Source organism: Delphinus delphis, chromosome 13 (genome assembly GCF_949987515.2).
Source record: "Delphinus delphis chromosome 13, mDelDel1.2, whole genome shotgun sequence".
NCBI classification, from domain to species: domain Eukaryota; kingdom Metazoa; phylum Chordata; class Mammalia; order Artiodactyla; family Delphinidae; genus Delphinus; species Delphinus delphis.
In genome coordinates this window covers 75,244,895-75,258,570 of record NC_082695.1, presented here as the reverse complement: position 1 = coordinate 75,258,570, position 13,676 = coordinate 75,244,895, and the positions used below count along the sequence as shown (strand labels likewise).

The 13,676-nt window shown below is 37.2% G+C and overlaps 1 long non-coding RNA gene across 1 annotated transcript in view; it reads right to left on the bottom strand.

Annotated features, from left to right (window-relative positions):
- Positions 1-684: 684 nt before the first annotated feature.
- Positions 685-13,676, bottom strand: part of LOC132436653 (uncharacterized) — a 32,957-nt gene continuing 19,965 nt past the window's right edge. The window contains exons 2-3 of the long non-coding RNA XR_009521827.1: positions 4,621-4,795; positions 685-795 (exon numbers count right to left, since the gene is read on the bottom strand). This is a non-coding gene — a long non-coding RNA (uncharacterized lncRNA). The remainder of the gene's footprint in view (positions 796-4,620; positions 4,796-13,676) is intronic.

The window sequence follows — 13,676 nt, the reverse complement described above, 5'->3', positions numbered from 1 at the left end:
TTTAGAAGCTGGAAAAGACAGGAAACAGATTCTATCATAGAGCCTCCAGAAAGGAATGAAGGCAGCTCTGCTGACACCTTTATTTTGGGGGAGCAAGACCCATTTAGACTTCTGAACTACAGACCTGTGAGATAGTAAATGTGCACTGTTTTAATTACTACTAAGTAGTAATTTGTTACAGCAGCCATAGAAACCTTATACGGAGAATAAGTTTAATTTCTCATAAGTGTGAAATTTGATTTCCTTAGGATCCTGCTTGGCCTCCTTTTGTTCTGGTTTTGTCTCTTGTGGATTCAGAGCTTTTGGGCTCTTGCTCATTCTTCCGTCTGCTATTTTGGAGAACATGTAAAACATTTTTAAAGGAACTCATCGTGCCTCTTCTCTTCTCACTTTCTTAAGAATTGCAAACTCCTTTAGGATGTTCACTTGCTGTACATAACAGGAAATGTTTTAAAAATGTGCACCTTTTCTAAAAAGGCTAGAGAAAACCTTTATACTAAGACACACAATAGACCCATTTTCTTATTCCTCTCTTCTTCTCTGAAATTACTTTACAATCCTTGATGTACCTGTTAAGTCACACCACAGATGGCCATTAGTATACTAAGAATTAGGAATTGACTTTACCTGTTTGAGTCCTAATATATTCATCCTGTATTCTCACAAGCCTCCTCAGTAATTCCACAGTTTTTCACAGTAATTTAACGTTGTGTAAAGTAACAGTTAATAGATAATCTTCAGGTAAAATACAAGCATGCCAGAAGAGATTTTTTTCACTCGTTCTGCTTTGTTTCACTATTGGAAATGAAATTAGAAAAAGGAATTATGAAAAGTTGTGTGTGTGTGTCCAGCAACGTTATAAATTTCCAAATAGCATTCACATTTTTCTAGACATAGCTGTATAACAAAAGCTTTAAAATTATAATTAAGGCATGCCTGAATCAGAGATGCTGTCTACTCATTACAGACTAATTTCATTAAAAATTAAGAAATACAACTCCCATTATTGTTGTAACCTATACCAGTTGCTATTCTTTTTTTTTTTTTTTGGCCGTGCCGCATGGCTTGCAGGATCTTAGTTCCCCGACCAGTGGTCGAACCCAGGCCCTCAGCAGTGACAGTTGCCATTCTTTAAAAAATATCAAATATCTGTTATTAAAAAACACAAGAATCTATGGGCATGTCCAGTTCTTTGATGCATATCTTGGAGAAATTATGTATGCCACATTCATATTTAAAACATTAATTTAAAATTTCTTAATGACATAACTCATGTACTTTAATAAAGTCTAAGGAAACTCAAAATGGTCAAAAGAAGGCCATAAGGGAAGCAGAAGCCCTTTCCTTCTAACTTTAAAAAACATCCTCAGTATTTGAAGTGCTTACCATAAATGCTAAGTACACTAATGATGTTGGTTTAGATTCCTTGCTTCATACCAAATGGCAGAATGGTTTATTTTTCTCTGGCCTCTGACATTTACACAAGAAATGAATAATATCTAGGATAAGAGAATTCAGGAGGCTAGTTTTAGAACCAAGTGAAATTTGAGAATTTAGTATTACAGATTCATTGATACAGATCTCACAATCATTTATATTTTTGAATGATCATCATGAGGATCAAATTAGATCATGTATATGAAAACTGTAAGAGGTTTAAAATGTGCATTGTTTCAAGTAGTGTTGTTTTGTTTTTTAAGTTGTAAATGTAACAATAAAACAATATTTCTACCAGAAAGTTTTTACTTAAGGAGTTTTAAATACTTTATAAATATTAAACACATAAATCCTCCAAGGTCAATTCCATTTTGTAAGGAGTTGAAGATTTGTGATATCTAGTGTGTGGTCAAACATTGTATCACATTGAAGTGTGACTTTTACTACTTAAGTAGCTTAGAGGTTTGTAGAATCCATGAGTTCCAAGAAAACATTTACTTGCTAAGAGACTCCATTTCCAGGAATCTGTAAACTGACTATAACTACAAGAGTTTCTAGGTTTGGAAAATGTAACATCTCAACTATGTAATCAACAGCCTCCTTTCTCTGATATATGTTTGAGAACCAAAAAATAAGTTTAAAAAAGAGGTGGGGGGTGTGATTCTGAGTTGCCAGGAGAGAGTTTAAAAAATTCTTTCATTAAAGCTCATATTTTTACTCACTGGACCCTTTTTACTCATGGGACTATCACTGGAAATCCATCACTATGCCAAAGCATCTGAAAAAAGTGTGGTGGTCTGGTTTCCCTTCAGATTAAAAATAGCTAAAACTCCAAACCTTGATATAGGAATTAAAAAACCCACAGCGGCTGGGACCAGCTATTAGAGGCAAACAGTCCTGCAATCCCGAGTAGAACCCGAGGGAATCTCTGTCTTGTAGTCCAGCTCAATAATGGATGTTCAAAATGGCGTCTGACTCTTCACTGAGAGAATCTTTGTGAAGGCACTGCAGTCGTCATGGTAAGGGCACTGCTGATTCACTCCACAAGGTTATTGATCACCTCCTCTGTGCGAAACAAAGGTGAATGAAACATACCTTCTGCTCCTGAGGAGCTTATGTACAATGTACTGGGGTGGCAGGCAGATGTGAAAAGAAGTAATTTCTAGATAGAAGGTTATGTACCCTGAAAGTGGAGACAAAATACTATGGAAGCACAGGCTTTCCCTAGTAAGAAATGGGATTTCTATCCAAATTAAAATAATAAAGATAGTTTAGATGCTTAAAGATTAAAGATGGATGTAAAACCTCAACTCTTGCTTAGCTATTCGGAATGACTCATTCCCCAGACATTCCTGTAGTCATAGCTTTATCATGTTTTTTCGTTGGTTTGTTTTTTCCCCTAATAGTTAAGTTACAAATATAATTTAAGACGTTTTAATTAATTTAAAGTAATTATAGAGATGACCATTGTGAGTTGGACTAAAGGTGCAGTTCTAAGCCGTTCGGACACAATCACACTTCGGCACTGCACTGTATAATGTCACTAACACTGCCTTGTATGAAGATGAGCTTTACTAGTACTTTCTTTTCCTTCTTTCTTTCTTTCTGTCTATATTTTCTTTTTAAACAACAACATAAAGAATCACCCAGAGGAGGACTATCCATCTCATTTCATTTAGATGATGAAGTTATACACCATCGAAGACCAATTTTTCCTCTGTAAGCTACCACCACCTTTGATGTAATAAAAGTCTGTTACTACCATCCAGTGGGACAAATTCCCTGACTCTTGATTTAAGTAAGATAAAATAAAATTTTATAGACCTTCTTCATAAATCCACAATAAGTCGTATTCTCTCTGTGACATGTAGCACAAGCCCAGAAAAGTAAGCATCACTTTAAGCCACGTGAATATTCAAGATTTACAGTCTTTCAGCTAAAAGAACAGAAGTAGTTGAAATGTACTGAAGCATGCCTTTTCATTTGTTAATTAAAATAATGCATTAAGGGCTGCATGTTTTTATTTTACTGATGTCTCTTAGGTTTTCCTAATCTTAATTCTTAACTTTGAGAAATACTCTTTTGTTCTGCCCCCTATAAATTAGCTACAATGGAAAGGATATTACAGCCTGCTTGTTATGTTGTTATTTGATGGAGAGTAGAATTCCCTAGTTCGAGAATTTGGGGGTCCCATAGAAAGTACACCACTTAATAAAGAGATTCCAACCCAGGGCTTTGGTAAAAACCTTCCCGGACGTGCCTGGCAGCCTTGCTCTGTCTTACAGCCAGTACTGCTTACCTTCATCCCAGATGACTCTTGGAATGGTTTAAATATGTTCTTTCTTATTACCCAAGCTGGACTGTAAACTCCCCAAAGAGGGAGGAGGCCACATATCTTTGTTTTCTCCCCAATTCAAGCACAGATCTGGGCATGTTAGGGGAGCAGGATAAACACTCGTTAATTAATCATAAAAGGTGCATCTGCTTTCTTTCATTTCTGCCCCTTGGATCATGACGAGGCAAGAACAGACATAGAACTTTTCCAGGGCATTCACACCTTCAAAGTCTCTTGTCTCAAAGGTTTTACCTTCTGCGAAGGCTGGTAAACTATGATTTTGCTCCTAATGCACTTCCATCATTGGTCAAAATTGATGACATTTTGAGAAACTCTGAATAAGTAAATTATATATGCATGTACATATTATATTAATATGTCTGTTTGAGCAAAGATTACTCTGTGATGTCTTCCATGATTACTCTACTTAAAATTGCTGTTTTCCTCTCTCTCACACTCCCCTTCCTCCTCTTTTAATCTGCATAGTGCTTATTACTGTCTGACATATTTAGTTGACTTATTTTGTATTTATCATTTGTCCATCCCCATGAGAATGTAAGCTATTAGAGGGCTGGAATTTTTGTTTGTATCCTTAACACCTAGGATAGCCCTTGGTGCACAGTAGGTGCTCAATAAATATGTGCTGTAAATAATGAAAGAGGCGGTGTTTACAAGTGGAAAGGACACAAGGTCAGGAGACATACAGCATCCATCTAACCTTGGCTCTGTCGATAAATAGCACTTATAGAGGTTCTCCCCCCACCCCACCGCCTCCTGCTATACCAGAGTAGAGTGTTTCTGTGAAACCTTTAGTAAGCTGAAATGGCATAAAGCGGAGGAGCAATTACCTTAAGACTTATCTTGCCAGCAGATGTGCAAAATAAATCGAGATAAAGCACAGATGCTCACACAGTTGAAAGCTACTGCGGCTTGATGCTGAGATGCTGAGTGTAGTTCCTGGGGAGGGAGCTTGGTGGTGCCATTCTTACTGCTGAGGGCGCACGATGCCTTTGTAACTGCTGGCTGCAAAACAAATGCTGAATGCTAATTTGATTTTCACCTTTTTTTTGTAAAAGCGAAAATCCTCTTTGGATTTTTTTAGGTTAGTGACAACAGATGCTAATGTAGGTCTTTCATCAAAGTGAAACGGCTTAAAGAGAACTTTTGAAAAGCCAGGGATACCTGTATTTTTAGGTCTCTGTTTTTCCCATCTATGTAATGGGAAGAGAGGTATGTACGTTATGGATACTTAATACCCCTGCTGGTGTGAAAGTCATGCATAAACAGAAGAGTATTTTTAAACCCTACAATTGAACCATGCCCTAAAATTAAAGAAAAATATTCCTTCCTCATGTTGGTAGATTTTCTTAAGTTTTCTGAAATGTCGTTTTTTTTTTAAGTGATGGTTTTGAGTTATGGAAAGAGAGAAAAAGCTTTCTTAGAGTAAGGGGCCACAGGTCCTTGTACTAGGTCTACCTCAGATTGGCTGTCTGACCTTTGAATGATTCACTTAACCTCTGGAGATGGATTTCTTCTTCTGTAAAATGGAGATTAACAATTAGAAAGGTTGCACTCAAGACCAAGGGAATGTCTGAAAAACATAGAGCTCTGTGCAACTGTAAATTAATATTGTAATTACTATTATTATAGGTCTGAGGATTATCTTAGGGCATCTTGAACTATCTGTGCTGATAGATCAGTTGCTTTTATTTTCTAATCTATTGTGTTCTGATGCTTTTATATAATACAATGAAAGAGACGATAGAAAAATGAAATGGAAAAAAATTGAAAATACAAGCCCCAATTTAAAATTTATTTTTAGAGCTAATACACAAAATATTTCTCTGTCAAATTGCTATAAATGTTTTTAAAGACTCCTGATTTCTGTACTTAGGTGGTCATGAACCATTGCTGGCTGCCATTTAGGCGGCCTTTAATGAGTCTTCTGGTTTTATTACTGTGACCAATGAATGACTGATCAGAGAGGTGCATTTTATTTAATATTATTTTCTGTTCTTAGCTCAGTGGTTGTTAGATTTTCCTTTATGCAGATATTTCAAGAGGCTAATTGACTTAGATGATAAAATTCATAAACAAAATTCAAGTAAATTGAAAAATAGATAAAAGAAACAAAAGTACTAATAGAAAAAAAACCCTGTAAAATCTTCTCGAAGGACAATTTGCCCCTTAGTTTTAAAATCCCAAGTGTACAGCACTGACAACGCTGGAATCTGTTAAATATGGTTGGGGGATGTCCTTAAGCACAGGTATTTACCCCCTTCTCCTTAGCTTCTTCTATAGGCTTCTGTTACCACCGTGCTTCCAGCCAAGGAGAAGGGTAATAACCACAAAGCAGTGGGAAAAAATGAGTGGAATTTGCTTTCGCAAACTAACGGAAACACTTGTAGTCACTATACAGGGCTTGTTAGAGACATTCTGAGAAATAGTCTGAACGACAATCATATGAATTGTCCTTAGACCTTAATGATCTAGTGCCACGGACCCAGACTGAGATTTATCATGCACACTTGCTTGAAAATTCTGAGACACAAATCGTGGTAGCTTCTCCGTTGCTAACATGAGTGTGGCAAATATGGTGTGATTTCTGCAAGTTGAAACTGACATGGCAAGGGAGAGTTTTGGATGTAGAAAAACATTCATGGTTTTGATGACAGCTTAAGGAAACGGTCTCCCACCATTTCTCTGCCTGCACCCAGCCCTGGGGCAGGCAGAGTTGGAAGCGTGTTGGATTTTTTGGCCTGGCTGCGCATTGGTACTCTTTGCTCCTTCTCCCTGGAATGTTCCCACCTTACGCACCAGATAAATTCTTACTCATTCTTCAGATGTTCTCTCTCTTGTGAGGCCTGACTCAGTGCCACCAAGCAGACCTTGTAGGACACCTGTCTCCAAAATGCTTGGCACAGGCTAGCTGCTCCGTAAATCTCAGCCCTACTCTCCATGGCCCCTGCTCTGCATTCCTCTATTACATGCTTGCCACTGGGGGTGGAGGCTGCTTGTGCATCGTTCAAGAGACTAAGAACTTCTACGGCAAGCATTGTTTCTTTCATTTTGTATTCTCTTCATAAATGTTAGTGAATAAAACATTTCATTCATTCATTTATTCATACGCCCATCTATTATCATCAGATTTGGAGAACAGGCTTAATTTTCAGTGCATGAGCCATGTCCCTCCCTTTTCCCCATTTAAATAGTTTGGGGCACCTTTTCTCAAAGTGTTGGTTACAGATCATCTACATCAAAACTACCTGGGGTGCTTGTTAAATGTGCATGCCCAGGTTCCACATCCCACCTACTGAATATCCAATCTTAGTTTAGCGCCATTTTCACTTCTACTTCCATGCTACCACCCTTATTCAGTGAGAGTAGAGCGAAAAGAAAAAAATGATTGCATTTTCAACAAACTCTTTAGTGATTCTTGCACCCTCTAAAATTTGACAGGCACTCCTTTCTTTGGGATGTTGTTAACCATTATTCTATTATCTCTGGCAGAGTTTACCTTGCTCAAGGGACAGCTGCCTGTGTCTGTTGTCACTCTGTGCATAGCGATGGAGCCAGGGCCCGATGCTAAATTCAGGGCATCAGCAGGGCAGCCCAGCGCTTAACCATGGAGTTGGCGCTGCCAGAGAAATAGCTGGAATGACGGATGATGCCTGATTACCAGTGACTAGAACCCATGGCCAGAAAGATCAATTTTGGTTCACCTGTAAGGAACAGCCTTTGTCTTCACACGTGTTTAATTCTTCTCAGTATATCCAAATGTTCTTGTCTCTTTAGAAAGAAACCCCAGGGTTAGGACAACTGGACGATTAAAAAAAAACAAATGTACGTCTCAGGTTTCTCAAGAAGGACCTATCTCAGTTTAGCACTATTTTTATTTCTACTTTACCCAGATAATCCATGCTCCCCACCCTTATTCAGTGAAGTTAGAGTGAAAAGAAACATGAGTTCTTAGAAGATTGGTTATGAAAGGTTCTCATTTATGCCTATGAGGAAAAGGGAAAAAGATTTCTAAGCTTGGTGCAATTTTTTCTTCTTCTTTTTTTTTCCCTGCTCTCCTAGCTTTTTGTCCCTGCAGTGGGACAAGTGAATATAAAGGAAAAATCTACACCAAAAAAAATCTTTAGAAGCTTTGCGCATAATAAGTGTTAAATCTTTGGGATAAGGAAAATTGAGTCCTTCTGTAATGCTCTGCAAAATGCATTATGGGGGAATGCAAAAAAGAGATAGAATAGAAAATTCACATTAAAGTCATTTATTATATCTACCAAGTTTGAGTCAGGGACAAAAATCAGACAGTCAAAAATATTTGTATTCCAGGGTTTAGAGATTTGTTTGACAGCAGGATGTGGAAATTTAATGTTTTAACTGTTTACTTCATAAGGGATCTAGAGATGTTTGTGAAGAATTATGTAGTGTATTCTCTTGGACTTTAAGACAGAAGAGGGTGCAGGACCAATAGTCCCTAGAATACAGAGTCACTCAGAAAATGTGAAAGAATTGTTCATGGCACAAATATTTAGAATAATTAAAAGTAGAGGCTTGTAAATGAAGGCTTATAAATGATGGGAGAATCAAAGTTCCATTGCGTATACAAAACAATCGGAAAGAATTTTCTCAAATACATTTTATGACCAAGAAAATCATGCTTACAAAAGCCAACTAAACAATATAGTAATTTAAGAAAACATGAAATGTAATTTAAAAATTCAGATAGAATCAAGCAGCATTATGCTGTGACTCATTTTAGAGTCAAAGATGAGTATCTAAGAATGCAGTGAAGAGAAGGGTTGAAAATTCAGGATAGGTCAGGAAAACCACTGATCCATTTGTTAAGCCAGAATCAAACTATATTAACTCAGCATCTCCCCTGTGCTAGGCAACGTCCAAGGCACTGGATGTAGCAGGCAAAAGACGGAAAACCTCACAATTATGAGATTATGTTCTAGTGTGGGTAGATAATAAGCACAAAAACAAAAACAATAAAATATTTCAAATAACAAAAATACTATGAAGAAAATAAAGTAATACCAACAACAAAAACAAAAGAAAATAAAGAGAAAGAGAGCAACCGGAGATGGGGTTAAAGCTATGTTTGCTAGAGGGATCAGATAAAGCTTCCTGAAGGAGTTGACTTCAGTGTAGAGGTCTGAATGATGTGAAGGTATGACCCGTGCAGTCATTTGGAGAACAGTCAGGCAAAGGGAACCACAAGTGTTAAAATCAAGAGATAGGAATGAGGAAGAGGTATTTTAGAGACAGAGAGGCTAGGATGGCTGGAGCATGGAGAATGGAGTGAAGGGATTAGGAAATGAAGTAACAAAAATCCCACAACACTTGATTTTCTTGTATTGCAGTAGCCTTGTGAAATTGTCCTAAACAAGATGATGATTACTGGGTGGGTATTCTGGGAATATGATTGTTTTCCTCATTAAAAGTGACAGACTCAGCTGGCATGCAGTACTTTCATTCTTTGAGGTTTCTCTTCCTTCTTGCCTGGCATATAGACGCAGTGCCTGGAGATAGAGCAGCCATTTTGTAACTATGAGGACAAAAGCCCACATGCAAAGGATGGCAGAGCAGGAAGTCAGAATTTGGTTCCTTAATGACTTTGTTGAGCAGCTGTACCAGGCCTGCACTGCCAACCTCTAGACTTTTTGTTATGTGAGAAAAAAAACCCCAAAAACCTCTTACTTGGTTAAGGGTAAAGTGCTTACATCACTTGCTTGTCAAAGTGTTACAGTGTTTAGGCCATTATAGTTGGGTTTTTAATTCATGTAGCTAAAAGTGTAAGTGGTCAGGGCCAGATCATGTAGGGTTTATTTGCCACAGAAGATACTTTTGCATTTTATTCTCATTGCAACAGGAAGCCTTTAGACGTTTTTAAGCAAAAAAGTGATATAATCTAGTTTATTCTTGGACAGTATTCTATCTGCTGTGTATAAATTAGACAGCAGTGAGGCAAGATGGAAACAGAGGGAACAATTAGAAGGCTGTAGTAAGAGATGATGTTGTCCCTTCCATTTGTTTTACGATAAGTATTTTGGTATAGTTACACCTTCAAAAATTAGATGTTGTAATAGTATTATTAGCTAGGCTGTTTGACAGGTTCCTACGTGTCTGGGAATATAGGATTAGAGGCTACTCTTTGTAGCATATGCTTCAAGGACTTGTGAGCAGTTCAGGGATACTTGGATATCTCCTTTTGGCTTGCAGACGTTTAAATGACGAGAGTTAATTAGTGGTTATGTACTCTGTCTCCCTGCCTGATCTAGCTTATCCTCACCATTGTAAATCTCCTTATTTTTTTTCTCTTTTTTTGTTTCCCTTGTTAGGGATCATTAAAACATTAGCCAGAGCTTTCAGCCAAACTAATTGAAGGCCACCTGCCTTAAGGATCATCCTAATGAAAAATAAGGAACTTTGAAAATTGATCGAATTGGGTTTCTTAACTGCCTGTGAATTGCTATGAGCTTGGGAATTAAGGCCCCAAATAAAATGATAACATATATTAATCCCACAAATTATGGATTAGAAAGTTGTTTTTTTCATGTATATCTAGGCTGCAGAGGAAAATAAGTATTTTCTTAAGAGATAATATATGCCTCGTCTTAGTATTGTTATGATAGGTCAATAGAAGAAAGATTTTATTGAAATATTATTTAACTTATAAATACCTAATTACAAATATCTGATTTCAAGATTAAGGAAAAAATAATCTACATGAGAAAAACATGAAAAAATAAGCAGAGGACATGAGTAGGATAATACTGTAGAGTGTCTTTAAAATGTCTTAAAAGTAGAAGGTGGGTGGTATACGCTTGCTACATATTGTAGAGATTCAAGAAATAAATGACAATTCCAAAAAGTTTATTTCAATCATAATTGATAATTATATTTTCAATGAATAGAAGAAGCTTAAGTATTTCCTTCTAAACTTATATCTAGGATTACAGAATTTTAAAGCTGGAGAACTCTTGGGTTCCAGTCTGTCTGTGTAGTCTTTGAGGGGTCATGTCACTCCTTACTCCCACCCAAGTCATCCCTGGGGACAAAGATTGCTCCCTGGATGAATGAAGAAACAAGTGCAGAGATCAGGAAGGACTTGACCAAGGTTCCAGGGCTAGGTAGAGGTGGAGCCAAGACTTGGTCCCTCTCTCCTGGTTTCAGTCTAACATTATTCTTTCATCTCTTTCTTTCAGTCTTATGCTATGATCTTTATCTAATTTTTAGCTACATTAATTTATAGGACTTTTGGTCTGATTTTTGCCCAAATTTATTCATATTTCTGAAGATGAAAATCCATGAAAACAGACTTCCACATAAATCTTTGTTTTATTTTATTTTTATGTGGGCTTGGCAGTGCTACAACATCATCTTCATTTTTTAAGCATCTGCACTTGATTTTGTCTTTCCTTTTTTAAAAAGTAAGGGCTCATGTTCTGTGTTTTAGAGTTTTACAGGGATTTTGTTGGTCCAGTTGCCATAGATGAATGGCAAGTGATAATTCAAGACCACTAGGAGCTGTAGGTTTCCTACAAATTGACACTTTCACAAATAAAGTGATATATGTTGGATAACTTTCCCAAGTAAAATTGCTACATGTATTCTTTCCTTTGTTGGAATCTTAAAATGGAGATACAAGTCATTGTGAGCTTTTCATGTACAAGGAAGACTTTTGTGAACATCCTTATATAACAATAAGAAAGTCCATATATAACAATAAGGAGTCCTTATATAACAATAAGAAAGATACTATATCCAAATTTTGTAAACTCATTTATTCTGCTCATATTTATATAATGTATACATAAATTTTATTTCCATTTGTATTGTGTTTTCTTTTTCTGAAATAAAAAACTGCTGTATTGGTCTATTTATTGAGTGCTGAAAACAGTAAGATGCTTTGAACTTAAGTAAGATATTTGTTGCTTCTCATGATAGCCTCGTGAATTAAATGGAGTAATATGGTCTGAAATTATATAAAATTTAGTCAGCATATTACCGGATTTTTGAAAATAGTGCAGTCAATCTGGGGGACGTTCTCTAGTGATGGGGCAATAGTTCTGGATATGATCTTTTATGGACAAACTTCTATCCATCCTGGGGAGCCTTGGATAGTCCCAGTTAATACTTGTGCCTCAGCATAATTTTTATAGCATTCCATTTCACTCTGAAAAGTGTCCTGGTTTGGTTGACAAATTATATAGTCACTCAATTTATAGACAACACTTAAATCAGGAGTACTTAAAGATGTGCAGGTGACTCAAACCTAGGATAGGATATCTCAAAAGATGCCAGAGTTAAAAACTGAATATCTCGATAAGCTAGATGGATGGGATAAAACAGAAGATATAAACTGTATTAGAGTTTAATGAGGGGAAGGGGGTTGCCTTTAGATCCCTAAAAGTAATCATCTAAGTACAATATGAAGGGACCTTAACTTAAAAGCTGTTCATTAAAAAAAGATCTGGGGATTCTAATTAGCCAGAGGCTCGCATGCTGTTTGCCAACAGTGTGATGTGGCTAATCACACAGCAAGGAATGGTGTCTAGACCTGCACTCTCCAACAGAACTGTCTGCAGTGATGGAAATGTTCCAAATCTGTGCTGTCCAGTATGGTAGTTACGAGGCACATGTGGCTACTGAGCTCTGGAATGTGCCTGAGGAATTGAATAAGACTGAGGAATTGAAGTTTAATTTCATTTAACTTTCATTGATGCGAGTTTAAAATTGAATAGCCACATGTCTGGTGGCTCCTGTATTGGACAGAATAGGTCAGGATCAAGAGAGATCTAATGGGGGTTGTGGTTGGAAAACTGGAGACTAGTGGCTAAAGGGTTTTTGATAGTTTATGTGCGTTTGAGGGACCATTTAATTCAACTGAACACAGTTTTAATGAACATTAAACCATGTGCAAAGCACTGTGGTAGACACTATAGGGTATTCAAAAGCAAGTAAGGTTGTCTGTACAATTATAAATCTTGTAATGTCCTACTGAAACCAATAGGAACACAAGTAAAAAAATCATTAGTGATGGTATTGCAATACAATGTCCATTTTAAGGGAACCCAGGGGATGGAGAAGTGAATACCAACCTATGGATTTGAAAAGGTTTTGTGGAAGAGGTGAGCTTTGAAAAGTAGTCAAAGAGACAGAGATGAGCATTTCGATGAGAAAAGGCCCAGGGTCAGAAAGAGTATGGGAATGGAGAGAGGATTTGTACTGGTGTGTGTTGTACAATAGAGAACACTGTGGGAGAGAAAGCTTGTTTGGAAGCAGATGGTGGAGATGCTAATGCTGCTCTAAACACGTTGGGCTTTGTTCTCTAGACAATTGAATGTTTCTAAGTTTCTAAATTGATGTATCAGACCCTTCTTTTGTAGAGGCACACATCGTGGAGGTGACTGGAAGTGAGAAAGCCATGGAGTAAAAACCATGGGCAGCAGATGAGGGTTACTTCAGTGGAGGCCAACTGGGAGACCATGCTGCTCTCTTTATGTATTTGAAGAGCTGTTATAGCAAAAGGGGTGAGAATTATTCTGTGTAGCATGGGAGGACTGAGATAGGGTTGTGGAATATGAAGGTAGATTTTGGATCAATAAAATGAGTAAATAATGAGCACTTCTATGAATGGAACAGATAACTTGTAAAATGGTGAGTAAGCCCTTGGCCACCGAAGACTCTGTGCTGGGATGTTATAGGGAAGAGTCCATTTGGCTTCCAGATTTTGAGATTTCAAGGGCTGGTCAAAACCAATAAAGGGAGGAGTTAGAGTTGCAAAGTTTTAATTTTGCCAAGTAAGGATATTAAACACTCTTCCCAACCTAAGCATGTGGTATTATCACTATTTAAGATAGGAAAGGAGGGGCTTCCCTGGTGGCGC